This window comes from Chionomys nivalis, chromosome 5, assembly GCF_950005125.1.
Source record: "Chionomys nivalis chromosome 5, mChiNiv1.1, whole genome shotgun sequence".
NCBI classification, from domain to species: Eukaryota; Metazoa; Chordata; class Mammalia; order Rodentia; family Cricetidae; genus Chionomys; species Chionomys nivalis.
The window spans coordinates 315,815-330,907 of record NC_080090.1 but is presented as its reverse complement, the minus strand read 5'-3'; the positions used below and the strand labels follow the sequence as shown (position 1 = coordinate 330,907).

Genomic DNA, 15,093 nt, shown 5'->3' with positions numbered 1-15,093 from the left:
ATCGTCATCACAGTGGGAAGCGTGGTGGCAGGAAGGCTGACATGGTACTGCAGAGGTAGCTGAGAGTTCTACATCCGAATCAGCAGGCAGCAGGAAAAGAGAGTAAGTCACTGGGCCTGGCTTGAGCTTCCGGAACCTCAAAACCCACCCCTAGTGACACACTTCCTCCAGCAGAGCCACAGGTTATCCTTTCAAATAATGCCATTCCCTATGAACCTATGGGAGCATTTCCATTCAAACCACACAGGCTTCCTTCTACCACTTGAGGGCTAAGTGAACTCAACATAACGACATCACCTGTCCTCCCATGCTCATGCACAGAGTCAAAAAGCCTAAAGGAACTTACTGGATAAGGACAGAAGTCTGGGGGCTGGAGAGATGGCTCAGTGGTTAAGAGCATTACCTGCTCTTCCAAAGGTCCTGAGTTCAATTCCCAGCAACCACATGGTGGCTCACAACCATCTGTAATGAGGTCTGGTGCCCTCTTCTGGACTTCAGGCATACACGCAGAAAGAATATTGTATACATAATAAATAAATAAATATTTAAAAAAAAAAAAAAAAAAAAAAGGACAGAAGTCTGTATGGTCACAGCACACCATGAAGATTCAGTCAGTGCTCAGACCCATCATACCCCCCTCCTCCAGAGCTAACGCAGTGTCTCTGGTATCCTGGTCTCTGCCTTGAATGAACTCCCACCACTGTGCTTGACCCTGAGATTCGAGCACATAGGCTATGTCTAGACCTGTACTTCAACCATACCAGCTACAGAGCTTCTCCCTCATTGCCAGAGTAGTCACACTTTTGCCTTTGCTTTCCCAACATTCTTTCCATACTTGCTTTTCCCCCAACCTTCCCTGTCCCCTGCAGGCTCTCGGGACAACTCTGCAGGAATACTCTTTGCCATGTCCTTGTCTTCCTGTGACACCGTACAGCCTTTTCTTTTAAGACAGGGTCTCACTATGTAACTCTGGTTGGCCTGGAATTCTCTATGGAGACCAGGCTGGTCTCAAACTGGCACTAAAGATGTGTTCCACCACCCATGGCATTCTTAGAGGTTTTATGTTTATCTTTGATATTTAAGGACTCAGTCCATTTGGTACTGCGCTCATTTTTAGTTAGAAGTAGAGATTTCACTTTTATCCTTTTTCATATAGATGATGATAATTTTTCTCCAACTCCATTTATGGTGTTTTCTTTCTTTCTTCACTGGTCTCAGATGCCATTGCTCATGTAAATGCCATCACAGGTCCCTGACACTCCTTTCTGTTCCACTGGTCAGTTTGTGGCTAGGATACTTCATTTGTTTTTTTTGTTTGTTTGTTTGTTTGTTTGTTTGGTTGGGTTTGTTTTTTTGTTTGTTTTTATTGTTTTTGGGTTTTTTTTCCTCCAAGACAGAGTTTATCTGTGTAACAGTCCTGTCTGTCCTGGAACTTGATTTGTAAACCAGGTTGGCCTTGAACTCACAGAGACCCACTTGCTTCTGTCTCCCAAATGCTGGGATCAAAGGCATGCACCACCACCACAGACATTATACTTCATTGTTTTAATCACTCCCCACCCCCATAGGGTTTCAGTGTGTACCTGGAACTCGCTCTGTAGACCAGGCTGGCCTTGAACTCAGAGATCTAGCTGCCTCTACCTCCAAGTCATAGGATGAAAGGCCTGTGCCACCACTGCCTGGTTTAGCCACTCTCTTAGATTTCGTTGGCAACAGAGCAGGCTTTCCTTCCTTGGTTGTCTTTACAAGCATCTCTCTTTTGATCTTAGTAAGAACTCAAGACCAGCATGGAGCTTCAGTGTGCTGCTCCATGGCAGAGTGCTTGCCAGCACACTCATCCTGTCTTCCATCTCCATCACTGAAAGGGAAGGATGGAAGACAGAAGGAAAACGGGAGAGAGGAAGGGAGGAAACAGGGCAGGACTCAAATATTTACTGGGAGTAGATGGAAACATTGCTTTATGTCCTCAGTGAGGGGCCAGTGAGATAGCTCAACAGGTAAAAACAGTTGATACCACACCTGATAAACTAAGTTCTGTCCCTGGGACCCATAGTATAGAACCAAATGCCACAAATTGTTCTTTGAAACCTTCTCCCCCCACACACATTGCGGCACATACATCCATAACACAATCTGTCGAGTCTCAGAAGCGTGATATGTAGTGAACTGAGGCCCTTTCTTCAAGAACTCTCAGTTGAATTTTTCTTTTCTTTCTTTTTTCTTTCTTTCTTTCTTTTTTTTTTTTTTTAGCGGGTAAGGGGTGTTGGATTTTCGAGACAGGGTTTCTCTGCCTACAGAGTGCTGGGATTAACGACATTTTAATTCTTAGAAGGCAGAAAAGCAAATAATAAAATGTTACTGTCTCCGCCCATCTTGAGTTGTTGCAAGGAAACACCTGACACTTTTTACATAAAAGGCCGCTTTCATTTGGCTCAGCTCTGATCCGAGGTCAGGAGAGCCTACAGCCAGAGATGTCTGCTTGCGGCAGAATCCTGTAATAGGACAGAGTGTTAGGTGGCCAGAGAGGACGGACCCAAGAGCTCCACCCACACTGGCTTTTAGAGATGACCCACTCTTGAGGTGGCTCCTTAATCCATTGATCCAACGGCCAGGTTAATCCATTCATGTATGCAGAGCCCTAATCACCTGTGAAAGGCCCCGCCTCCCATATCTCCTAATGCTGATTAGTTTAATGTGTGCTTCAGGGCACGTGCCTTATCCAAACCTCCTGCTCTGCCTTCCTCTGGAAGGACCTAGGGCCCTTTCTGTACACCATACTTACTCTGCCCAGGTTAAGGAGGATGTGTGCCCGCTTTCCGGGCTGTGGCCCTCAGCTCCTCTGTGTAGACTGACCTACCCACCAGGTGTTTCCTGAGCTGCCAGGCTGGACCAGGTAGGATTGCTGAGCCCAGGGGAAGATTTTCTCCCAGTCAGGTGGCCAGGCAGTCACATCCTTTATGTCAGCTGGCCCAGGCTGTTTCAAATGGTGGGCGAAACTCCAGCCTTGTGACCTTCAGGGCAGAGAGGCCAGGGGCTGGCAGGAGCACCCGTATCAGAGAGGAATTCTGACTCCAGCAAAAGATGAAATACAGATAGAAAACTGCAGTATTACTGGCTGGCTCTTGGAAAAGAGGGAAAAAATGAGAGAATTTATCATTTTCAAATATAAAATCTGGGAAGCAAAAGCAAGACAGAAGAAAAAAGACAAAAAAGAACCCAAAAAAATCAAGGCTCCATTCTACCCCACAGTGGCCCTGACCTCACTAAAAGTCCAGGTTGATGTCAAACTCCCAGCAATTCTCCTGCTTCAGCCTCTGAAGTATTAGGATTATAAGTGCATGCCACCATGCCTAGCTAAGAATAGCAATTTACACTAGGATTAAAGCATAGTCATTAACAGACGAAAGCTGAATCCCAGTTCACCACCTAGTAACATGCTTTACCCCTTGGGCCAATAGCTGTCAAATTTTAACACCTTCCAGGGCCAGTCCCACCAACTCTGATTCTGTTCTTCTGAGAACAGTGTGCATTTCCTACACGGTCCCTGGTGGTGATGCTGCCTGCCAGTCTCCAAGGATGCAGAGATGTTCAAGGCCAGGAGCAAGAATTGTGAGAAACCCTTAGCTCATTCTCCTGCTGCTTTCTGAAGAAAAACTATAGAAACCCAGGGGCTAGAGAGATGGTTCAGTCAGTAAAAGGCCTGCTAGGCAAACAAGGGGACTTGAGTTCATATCCCTAAAATCCACCTAAAGGAAGTAAACATGGTCTCGTGCATCTGACAGCCTAACCCAACGGAGGCAGAGACAGGCAGATCCCAGGGCTCACTGGCCCCACTGGCCCCACTGGCCACCAGTCTAGCCAATCAGTGAGTACTTGATTCAGTGAGAGACCTCATCAAAAGATTAGGTTGAAAGCAATGGAGAAAAATACTCAAAGTTGATCTCTGGCCTTTACTCACACACACCAGCATGTACACTCCATTGTACACGTGCACACACACACACACACACACACACACACAAGCAGGTAGAATTAGGTCAGTGCTCTTTTCAGTCCTAATTGTTCATTTCCCTAAAGTGTGAGTCAGGAAGCAAAGGCTGTCCACACCATTGTCTCCTTGCAGACACCAACGCCAGGCATGAGCTTCAGAGGACAAAGCATTGCTCAGTTGCTAGATTCTGTTTCACAACTACCCCTTCTGCCATTTCTGTTTGGTGCTGTTCATGGCACAGAACATCATCTACTGCGGCATCCCAGCTACTCTCAGACCTCCCCTACATCTCAAAACCATCAGAATCCCAACCGAGAAGTTCCCTGGTATCAGTCAAACTAATGAGTCAAAATGAAGGGGCTGGTGGGAACCCAGGGCACTAGCGGAGCCCTGCAGAGACATTTAAGGGTCAGGCTTTGGTGCCCAATGTGGTTATGTGAGCAAGGAGAAAGAAAGCAAAGCAAAGCATATGTTCACAGTGGTTTCTGTAAGTTCTTGGTCCCCAGTATCAAGGAGCTGGAAGTTCTGCTGGTGGGCAACAAGTCATACAGGTTGAGACTGCTCACACGGTTTCCTCTCAGAACATAAAGACAAAGGAAAGATCGATCAGTCCTGCTGGTCCTGAGCCACCAACCCCAACACCAGACTACACAGCAAAATGGAAAAAATTGTGACTTTATACTTTGTGTGTGTGTCTGTATTGGATTTGTTTGTTTTTTTGCTTGCTTGTTTTTTGAGACAGGATTTCTCTGTGTAGCCCTGGCTGTCCCGAAACTCACTCTGTAGATAGTCTGGTCTCAGACTGATATAGACCCTCCTGCCTCTGCCTTCAAAGTGCTGGGATTAAAGGCGTGTGCCACCACTATCATTGGTGACATGAGTTTGAAACCAGCCAGGCCTATATGAGACCCTGTCTCAAGTACAAATAGAGAAGAACAAGGTTAGGGTCAGGGTTGGAATCTTTTTTTTTTTTTTTTTGGTTTTTCGAGACAGGGTTTCTCTGTGGTTTTGGAGCCTGTCCTGGAACTAGCTCTTGTAGACCAGGCTGGTCTCGAACCCACAGAGATCCGCCTGCCTCTGCCTCCCAAGTGCTGGGATTAAAGGCATGCGCTACCATCGCCCGGCTCAGGGTTGGAATCTTTAGGGAACTTGTTATTGTCTTTATTATTAAATCACGGGCTTTCTGAGTATGCCAGCCACCACAGCCTGGGAACGCCTCATCTCACACTGACCCTTAACCAAAATTGTCCCTCAAAAAACTGGAAATGACTGACCTGATGAAGGGATGAGCATTTGACTCAAAATGCAAAGCAAGAGCCGGGAGTTGGTGATGCACTCCATCACTTTGGGGAGGCAGAGGAAGATGAATCTCTGAGTTCAAGGCCAGACTGCTCTACAGAGTGAGTTTCAGGACAACCAGAGCTACACAGAGAAACCCTGCCTGGCAAAACTTAAAAAAAAAAAAAAAAAAAGAAGAAGAAGAAGAAGAAGAAGAAGAAGAAGAAGAAGAAGAAGAAGAAGAAGAAGAAGAAGAGAGAAGAAGAAGAAGAAGAAGAAGAAGAAGAAGAAGAAGAAGAAGAAGAAGAAGAAGAAGAAGAAGAAGAAGAAGAAGAAAAGAAGAAGAAGAAGAAGAAGAAGAAGAAGAAGAAGAAGAAGAAGAAGAAGAAGAAGAAGAAGAAGAAGCTTTATGATCACACCAGGCATAAGGCCTGTCTGTTAAACCCTTCTTTATTACCCTCCTTCCATTCCTCTCCTTCCCTCCTTCCTAGCTCACAACTGAGGACGTTTGGTCTTTTGCCAGTCCATCTGAGACACACCCTAACAGTATCTTATGATTTACTGTTTCATCAAAACTCTCTGTGTCTGCCTGGGCCTGCAGACGTGCTGGAATTCTTTTCTTTCCATGTGAACACGGCAGTCACAGCTTTTGACATAGAGATGTTGTTTCTGGCTAGTGAACTGATGCTGTGGAACAGGGACCAATCGAAGCCTCCCAAAGCAAGGATGCGGGAACAGAGCAAAGAGGAAAAGCGAGAGGGGTTTATTTTCAAGGAACATGGAGGCTGGAGAAAACCTATTCTCTAGTGTGAGTCACGACAGAATGCAGCTGATAATCAGGAAAAGCACCTGCCAGCAAGCCTGGTGGCCTGAGTTCAATCCCTGGACTCACGTCGTGAAGGAGAGAACCAGCTCACACGAGCTGTTTTCTGATCTCTGCACACATTACAAACATACTATGACACACACACACATACACACAGTACATCTTTCTTTCTTTCTCTATTTCTTTCTTTCTTTCTTTCTTTCTTTCTTTCTTTCTTTCTTTCTTTCTTTGTTTTTGGTTTTTTGTTTGTTTTGTTTTTCAAGACAGGGTTTCTCTGTGTAGCCTTGACTGTCCCAGAACTAGCTTTTGTAGACCAGGCTGGCCTTGAACTCACAGAGATCCACCTGCCTCTGCCTCCCAAGTGAAAGGTGTGTGCCACCATTGCCCAGCAATGAAAAGATTTTAAAAGAGATCGATTGTATTATCCAGAAGGGAGGGTGAGAGGGTTGGAGAGGAGGGAGGGAGAGGTAGGAACAGGGAAAGAGAGAGAGAAGACTGGTGTCCACAAAGCTTCGCAAGGATCATGAGTCTCAAATCTGTATCCTTAAACCAGAAAATACTCTGAGCTGTGATGACTGGTAGACCATGCAGCTCGAATCCAGGTGGGCTGGGCCTGACTGTCACATCAGTGTCTGAGACCCACGCAGGATGGAGGATCAGGAGCAAGATAACAATCCCCAGAGGCCAAAAACTCCCTACCAAAGGGCTCCTCCCAACACCCCAGTTCACGATGGCTCAGGAAGCCGAGGGTTTGTTCAGTTTGGATCCTCATTATCTCCAGCTTCATTTCCAGATTTGCCTTCCCTGAACACCCAAGCATTGAGCGGCCACCTCTCAGCCACTGTCAGGGGAGGGGCCCTGGCCTCTTCCCAGCCTGCAAACCCTGGAAGGTGCTGTGAAATGTCCTCTGAGGCTTTGAGTCATGGGAATCTCGTATTAATTCTAGACTCTCCGCACGTCCTTTCATCTGAAGATCTCAGAGACATGGACAAACACTAATTATTCTCACGGCACTACTTAGAAGTAAACAGACATCAGAACTCCAGCCGGTCCTCACGGAGGCTTCTTTGCAAGCATCTGGGCGCTTCCGGTTCCAGCCATCAGTTACTGTATTTGTTTATGTCTCGTGGAGCCAGGGATGGTATCTGGGGCTGTGTGCATGCTAAATAGGTGCTCTCCCAATGACCTTTATCCCCAGTATCACATTATCTACTTAAGAAAAAAAATACATCTCTTTCCAATTTGCAGGGGAAGTAAGATTGCCTAGCTATGTATGGGTGGAAATCTGGGCTGTAAAAAAATTCTGACTCCAGAGAATTCGAATTAAAGGCATGTGTCGCCCATAATACCCAGCTCATCATCAAGTACCCCTTAAACATACATTATGTGTTACTTTTTTTTTCTTCTCTGGGACAGGGTCTTGTGTAGCCCAGGCAGGCAGGTGAGGGTCAAGTTTAATTTTTTACCTTCTTGCCACTCCCTCGTGAGTGCTAGCATTACAGGCATATACACTGCCTGATTGGATGTAGTATTAGGAACTGAACCCAGAGCTTCATGCCTGCTAGGCACTCTACCAACCCAACTACATACGTCCCCAGATTCTCCACAGAGCCCTCTTCCTTCTTCTGAGTTTTATGCATATAAATGCTTGCCTGTACGTCTGTGCACCACCTGTGCACAGGGCCACAGAGGCTGAAGAGAACATCCCCTGAACGGGACATCCGATCCCCTGGAACTGGAGTTACAGATGGTTTTGAACTGCTATGTGGGTGCTGGGCACCGAACCCAGATCCTCTGAAAGAGCAGTCAGTGCTCCCAATCACGGAGTCACCTATCCAGCCCCCTCCTCACCTCCTCCTCTTCTACCTCCTTCGCTTCTTCTTTGACAGAGTCTATGTAGCAAATACAGGCCTCAAACTCTTCTTAGAAAAGATTCATGGTTCGTAATCATGCATGTGTCTGTGTACTGTTATGTGCATGTGAGCTGCCCAGGAGTCAAAGGTGTTAGGTCCCCCAGGCTAGAATTACAGACCTGATGAACTCAGGTCCTCTACATGAGTTCATAGATTATGGAGCCATCTCTCCATTTCCCTCAAACTCGTAATCTTCCTTCCTCAGTCTCCCAGATTCTGGAATTACAGGTGTGGACCACGAAGTCTGCCTTTTCTCTCTGAATATTTTCAATCCACAGTTGATAAGATCTGCAGATGGATTCATCAATATGGAGAGTCAATCATGTATGCAATTCAGAAAAAAAAACACTGTTAATTAAATATTAATTTAAAGCAGGGCCGAGGTGGTGCACGCCTTTAATCCCAGCACTTGGGAGGCAGATGCAGAAGGATCTCTGTGAGTTCAAGGCCTGCCTGGTCTACAAAGCGAGTTCCAGGACAGCCAGAGCTAAACAGTGAAACCCTGTCTCTGGGTAAATGCCCTTGCCCAAGACTGATAACCTGTGCTCCATCACCAGGACTCACCTCTTAGAAGAATCAACTCTCACAAGTCGCCTTCCGGCCTCCACATGAGCCCTGTAGAACACATGGCCTCTCTATCTCTATAAAACTTGAAAAGAGGGGCTGGAGAAATGGCTCAGTGGTTAAGAGCATTGCCTGCTCTTCCAGAGGTCCTGAGTTCAATTCCCGGCAACCACATGGTGGCTCACAACCATCTGTAATGAGGTCTGGTGCCCCCTTCTGGCCTGCAGACATACACACAGACAGAATATTGTATACATAATAAATAAATATTTAAAAAAAAAAAAACTTGAAAAGAGGGCTAGAGAGGTGGCTCAGAGGTTAAGAGCACTGACTGCTCTACCAGAGGTCCTGAGTTCAATCCCCAGCAACCACATGGTGGATCACAACCATCTGTAATGAGATCTGATGCCCTCTACTGGCCTATAGTATATATGTAGGCAGAATACTGTATACATAATAAATAAATCTTTAAAAAAAAAAAACTTGAAAAGATTTCAAAAAGTCAATATCCAGGCTGGAGAGATGGCTCAGTGGTTAAGAGCATTGCCTGCTCTTCCAAAGGTCCTGAGTTCAATTCCTGGCAACCACATGGTGGCTCACAACCATCTGTAATGAGGTCTGGTGCCCTCTTCTGGCCTGCAGACATACACACAGACAGGATATTGTATACATAATAAATAAATAAATAAATAAATAAATAAATAAATATTTTTTTTTAAAAAATCAATATCCTAGAGCAACTGGTCAATTATCTTTTCTTTTTTTTTTTTTTTTTTTTTTTTTTTTTTAAAAGACTTTATTTATTTAGTATACATACATGCCAGAAGAGGGCACCAAATCTCATTATAGATGGTTGTGAGCCACCATGTGGTTGCTGGGAATTGAACTCAGGACCTTTGGAAGAGCAGGCAATGCTCTTAACCTCTGAGCCATCTCTCCAGCCCCAATTATCTTTTCTTAAAAAAATATTTTAGCCGGGCGGTGGTGGCGCACGCCTTTAATCCCAGCACTTGGGAGGCAGAGGCAGGTGGATCTCTGGGAGTTCGAGGCCAGCCTGGTCTACAAGAGCTAGTTCCAGGACAGGCACCAAAGCTACAGAGAAACCCTGTCTCGAAAAACCAAAAAAAAAAAAAAAAAAAAAGCCGGGCGGTGGTGGCGCACGCCTTTAATCCCAGCACTTGGGAGGCAGAGGCAGGCGGATCTTTGTGAGTTCAAGACCAGCCTGGTCTACAAGAGCTAGTTCCAGGACAGGCTCCAAAACCACAGAGAAACCCTGTCTCAAAAAACCAAAAAAAAAAAAAAAATTAAAAAAAAATTAAATATAGAGTGCTTCGTGAATTTGTGTATTATCCTTGCAAAGGGGCCATGCTAATCTTCTCTTGTATCATTCTAACTTTTAGTACATGTACTGCCAAAGCGAGAATTATTATTTCTAATTATATGTATCTGTATGTGGGTATGTACACGAATGAAAATGTCAGAGGAGATCCCCTGGAACTAGAGTTACAAATAGTTGGGACTGCCTGATGTAGGTTCTGGAAGTCGAGCTTGGGTCCATTGCTCCAGCACTGCCAACTACTCTCTTTAAGATTTTATTTGTCGCCTGGGGTGGTGGCGCACGCCTTTAATCCCAGCACTTGGTTTTTCGAGACAGGGTTTCTCTGTAGCTCTGGAGCCTGTCCTGGAACTAGCTCTTGTAGACCAGGCTGGCCTCAAACTCACAGAGATCCGCCTGCCTCTGCCTCCCGAGTGCTGGGATTAAAGGCGTGCGCCACCACCGCCCAGGCTGGAGAGATGGCTCAGAGGTTAAGAGCATTGCCTGGTCTTCCAAACGTCCTGAGTTCAATTCCCAGCAACCACATGGTGACTCACAACCATCTGCAATGGGGTCTGGTGCCCTCTTCTGGCCTGCAGGCATATACACAGACAGAACATTGTATACATAATAAATAAATATATATGTATATATATACATATATATATTAAAAAAAAAACAAAAAATTTCATTTGTCACCAGGTGGTAGTGACACATGCCATCCTAGCACTCAGAGGCAGGCATATACCTAAGGTTGAGGCCAGCCTGGTTTACAGAACAAGTTCCAGGACAGCCAGGGCTACACAGAGAAACCTTGTTTAGGGGGAATATTTTTCATTTGTCTTTTTTCATCCTGCAGCTTTGATTTGACATTATTTAAACACTTCCTCTCTCCTCTTCTTCCTTCCTTCCTTCCTTCCTTCCTTCCTTCCTTCCTTCCGTTTGCTTTGTTTTTAAATGCAATCTCACTTTGTAGCCCAATCAAACTCATTGTGATCCTCCTGCCACTGCCTCTCAAGTGCTGGGATTACAGATTCATACCACATGTATAACTAGTATACATTTTTCTTCTCATTAGTCTCCAAAAATACATTGTAACAATCAACCATCTGCATTATATTTACATTGAAGTTGATATTCCCATTAATCTAGAAATGATTCAAGTACACAGAAGATATAGATAGGTTATATGCAAGTGTCACACATAAGGGGCTTTTTTGGTCATGTATGGGTTCTAGTATTCCAAGGAATCCTACAACAAATTCCTCATGGATATTGAAGGGTGACTATGTGTGTGTGTATATACACATACAAAGATATACATACACATACATACATACATACATACATGTTCTCACACATAGGTACATTTGTGTATATACACATATATACATATACACATATATACACATATGAAGTCTTGCATTTGATTTGTCATGTGTGAAATAACACAATCTTTGATACATATGACAAATTTCTTTAGTGTACACACATGTTGTATATATCCTACTCTTACAATAATCTTTTTTGTTGAAAGACATAACAAAATAAAAAGTAAATTTAGGGCAAACTAAAATATACTGTCTCTCAACTTGTGATACAAAGGGTGTGGATTTTAATTATTTCATTTTTTGCCCTTAATCATTTCACGAGAGAAAAGATCTTTTTCTCTTGTTCTCACCCCTTCTGCATTTCTTCCCTGTTCTCTGTAAGCCATTTCTCCAATATGTCAATTTATGGTATTTTATTTAGGCCGTTGAACAGTAAGTAGTAGATTGCATTGAAGATAAGAACAATTCCAAAAATAGCTGTTTGCCTCTCTGTTTTTTTGTTCTCCCAGTAACAAAGCTTCATGCCTTTAATTATAGCTTGAGATGATGTGTTGAAATATTTATTCTCTGAATAATGACTGGATTTTCATTTCCTAATTGGCATATGTATTTAGTACCTTTGCCACTACCCAAATCTGAGAATGAGAAGATGTGGATTCTATGTAGAACACTCATGATAGCTGCCCCTAACCTCAGCAGTGTTACAATAGGCAAGGGAAGGGCAAATACTATATATTTCAATTCCACATATTTAATGCTTGACCAACAAAGCTAGGGCTTACAAATTAAACCATCCATGTGTGATCTATAGCACATAGTGTAATTGTGGCCACTTTTTGGGGCCCTTGGTCTGGGAACATGCCTTACGTATTCTGAAATGGAATGTCAGGTCCTTGGGAGCAGTTCCCACGAGATAACGCTCCACCCACATTGGTGACTGGCTTGCAAGGACTGGAAGAGTAGGTTTGATGGAGAGATTACCAGCCTGAACACCGTCTGCCAAGATGCATTTGTGCTTTCCTAAGCGGGGAATCCACAACAGTATCATTTGGGCTACCCACCTCCCACTATCATTAGCTCCATGGTGTTTGAAACAAGACACCACCTTTCACTTGCAACACACCTTTGTCGGAAACCCAAGATGCACTCGCACTCGTGGGTGCGCGGCCCTGTGAGTGCGGTCCCCAGATAATGCTCATTCCCTTCCGTTCCTTTGGCAGCGTTTATCCAGCCTGGAGTTGGAAGTGGAGCAAGAGGCAGATTTACAGAGAGAGCCCAATGTTGTACAAGAGGCCATATCACAGCCGCTGACAGGCTTTGGGGGTGACTGGAGAGAAGCACTCCTGATGTGGAGAGGGGGCAGAGCCAGTGTGGGGAATTGGCTCTCTATAGCCAACAGCAGCATCTCTCGGCTTGACGAGGAATTCAAGACGCAAGCAACTATGTGTTAGAAGCACCTGGGCTCTACATTCCCCCAGAGACCATGGCATCCATCTATAGTCCTCTGAAGGGGAACCTGCACTCTTCCCACAGGAGAAACCCCGCACAGACCTAAGATTGGAGCCCTTCGAGGTGATGTGGTGACTAGAGCTGGCCACGCCCAAACACATGAGCACACAGCTTACTCATAGGACACAAACAAAGCCAGCTCTCCTGGGCAGGGCTCCTCGGCCCCAGAGGACTGTGGGGGCTGGGCTCTGTGCTGACTGGTATGGCTGCCCAGAGCTCTTCTCCTCTTAGTCATTCCCAGGCACAAGCTAGAGCCAAAACCTGCACCATATCCAGTTCTGACGACGAGCTTGCAACCAGGCTCCTTACACACCACTGCGCTCTCCTCCACAGCTCCTAGCTGCCGGAAAGGGGTTTCCTTCCCTCTTAGGCCCAGGCGTGTGTTTGGATGCAACTACCGTGAGGTTTATTTAGCCATGTCCTCTGACAATGAGAGGAAAGGGAGGACAGGGCAGTAGAGATGGCCTCATCAATCCCACACCATTACCACCTTCAGCGCTGACAGCTGGAGGCAGTCTGAGCCTCTAAACCCAAAGCTTCGTTTACTCCCATGACAACCCTGGGTGTGGCCCAAGGAGACCGGAAGTGTGGGCTAGAAGGGTTGGCAGGACACATAGGCAGGAAGTAGACTATAAGTAGAACTAACACAGCCGTGGGTCTCGAGGCTGAAGTCCTTGCTCACCTGCCCTTTGTTTACCTCCAGCGCTGGGTGGGATGTTTCTGGTGCATTGTGGCCTTTTCCTTTGGTAATCCCTAGTTCCCACTGCTGGCCTCTGGTACTTGGAGGGACAATGCAAGAAGAAGACAGGCTATTTCCTTTACAGTTAGACAACATGAAACTCCCTTTGCGCCCTCCTGAATCTACCCCACTCCAAAGGAACAAGATATTTTTGCTCAGATGAAATCTAAGTATCTTGCCTGGCAATGTTGACGCACTCCTTTAATCCCAGCACTCAGGAGGCAGAGGCAGGTGGATCTCTGAGTTCAAGGCCAGCCTGGTTTACAGAGTGAGTTCCAGTACAGCCAAGGCTACATAGTGAGACCCTATCTCAAGAAACAAAACAACAAACAAAAAAGCAAAGGAAGGAAAAAAGAAGAAATTTAAGTGTCTTAATCACAAACAACTGACAGCTGACTTGGGGAACTGTGGGGAATTGTGGGAGTAGAAAGCCCACCTTCAGGGTAGAAAGGTAGCTCTATTCACCCCAGCCAGGATATATGGAGAACCTGCTACTGACAAGCATCATGGCAGCTGCTGCTTCCAGAATCTGTAAACACTCTGTTCTAGTTGTTTTTTCTGTTGCTATAATAAAACACTCTGTTTGACAAAAAGCAACATGAGGAAAGGGTTCATTTAGCTTACATTTATAGGTCACAATGCATCATTAAGGTAAGTCAGGGCAGGAACCCAGGGTAAAAATCCTGGAGGCAGAAACCACAGAGGAATGCTGCTCACTGGCCCATGTGCCGCTCAGCTTTCTGATATAGCGAAGGCATCTGCCTAAGGATGGTGCTACTCACCATAGGCTGGTCCCTTCACACCAGTCCTCAGTCAGGATGGTCTCTCACAGACACAGGCCAGTCTGATCTGGGCAATCCCTCAGTTGAGACTCCCTTAGATGATGCCAGCCTCTGTCAGCCTGACAGTAGACGCTAACTAGGACATCCTGGTTCTGTCCTCGCATGGTGCTAACAATCAAGTGGAGAAAACGTCAATTAAATGAGTGCTCAATGATAATTTATGATGAAAGGTCAATTTATAAAATTTAAAAACAACAGGAACACATTAGTGTTTTGTTCTGTTTTCCCACTGGTGGTATTGGGTGCCAGGAGTCGGTACAAGCTAGACAAGTGCTCTACCACTGAAATACAGGCATAGCCCTATAACCAGGTCAGGCTGTGCAGCGTAAAGAGATAAGAAAACTTATAAACAAATATGCACAGTGTTGAGCAGCCACTATCTCCTCCATGACTCTTTCACAAAATTGAAGCTATACCACTTAGAACCCCTCCATATTTCCCTCTCCTTTAACCCAGCTGCTAATTTTGTTTGTTTTGAGACAGGGTCTTGCTATGCAGTCCAGGTTGGCCTTGAACTCAGAGAAATCCATCTGCTTCTTCTGTCTTCAGAGTGTAGGGATCAAAAGCATCACCATCACACACGTTCTCGATATTTTTAAGGAGACTAGAACAGGGGAGAGAGTCAGAGGGAAGGAAAAGGGGTGAAGGACAGTGTGACTCAAGCTGTTACTGCTGCGATAGGGGCCGGTGACCCTCTGGGGTCTCTGAGGGACAGCACAGAACAGGCTTTTGAGTGTCCCTACCCAGAAGAAGGAAGTGAAGAGGCTTCTGATTCCCACTCACCG

General features: G+C 45.4%; 1 non-coding gene across 1 annotated transcript; it reads right to left on the bottom strand.

Annotated features, from left to right (window-relative positions):
- Positions 1-9,887: 9,887 nt before the first annotated feature.
- Positions 9,888-9,996, bottom strand: LOC130875282 (U6 spliceosomal RNA). Its single transcript, XR_009057211.1, has one exon. It is a non-coding gene; the product is annotated as a U6 spliceosomal RNA (small nuclear RNA).
- Positions 9,997-15,093: the final 5,097 nt, after the last annotated feature.